The sequence below is a fragment of the Belonocnema kinseyi genome, chromosome 8 (assembly GCF_010883055.1).
Source record: "Belonocnema kinseyi isolate 2016_QV_RU_SX_M_011 chromosome 8, B_treatae_v1, whole genome shotgun sequence".
Taxonomy (NCBI): Eukaryota; Metazoa; Arthropoda; class Insecta; order Hymenoptera; family Cynipidae; genus Belonocnema; species Belonocnema kinseyi.
Genome location: NC_046664.1, coordinates 44,978,794 through 44,979,423, shown reverse-complemented (window position 1 = coordinate 44,979,423; position 630 = coordinate 44,978,794).

Genomic DNA, 630 nt, shown 5'->3' with positions numbered 1-630 from the left:
ATTTGTTTATAAAAGAAAACAAAAATTTCAAAGTTATGGATAATACTTGCAAGAAGTGTCATTACAGATTTTATAATATGTTGAAAAAACATTAATAATTTTTGCAAAATAGGAATATTAAAATGAATGAAAAACTTTGGTCTTAATTATGTAAATAAAATATTAGTTACCTTCTTTTCAACGAAAAATCGGTGCATATTGTATTGAAATTTTAGATTATGGCCTAGTTAGTATGAAGATACTTACCTTGGACACTCCTGCGCGATTATTCGGTCAATAAATTGATTCAACCCCACTTTAGTTCGCCCCTGAAGATTATACTATTATACTGCCATTATACTATTTAACCATATGGCTCTATACCAATTGTCATCTTAAAAATCTTATGGATATTCTGATTGCTCATTTCCCAGACATTGGAGGTGCTCAAAAAGATGCCTCTGGAGGAGCAGCAGCAGGCGGAGGAGCAACAGCAGGCGGAGGAGCAGCAGGTGGAGCCGCAGCAGGTGGGGCAGCAGCAAGTGGAGGAGCAGCAGGTGGAGGAGCAGCAGGTGGTGCAGCAGCAGGTGGAGGAGCATCAGGTACAGGAGTAGCAAGTGTGGGAGGAGCAGGGGGAGGAGAATCAGGTGG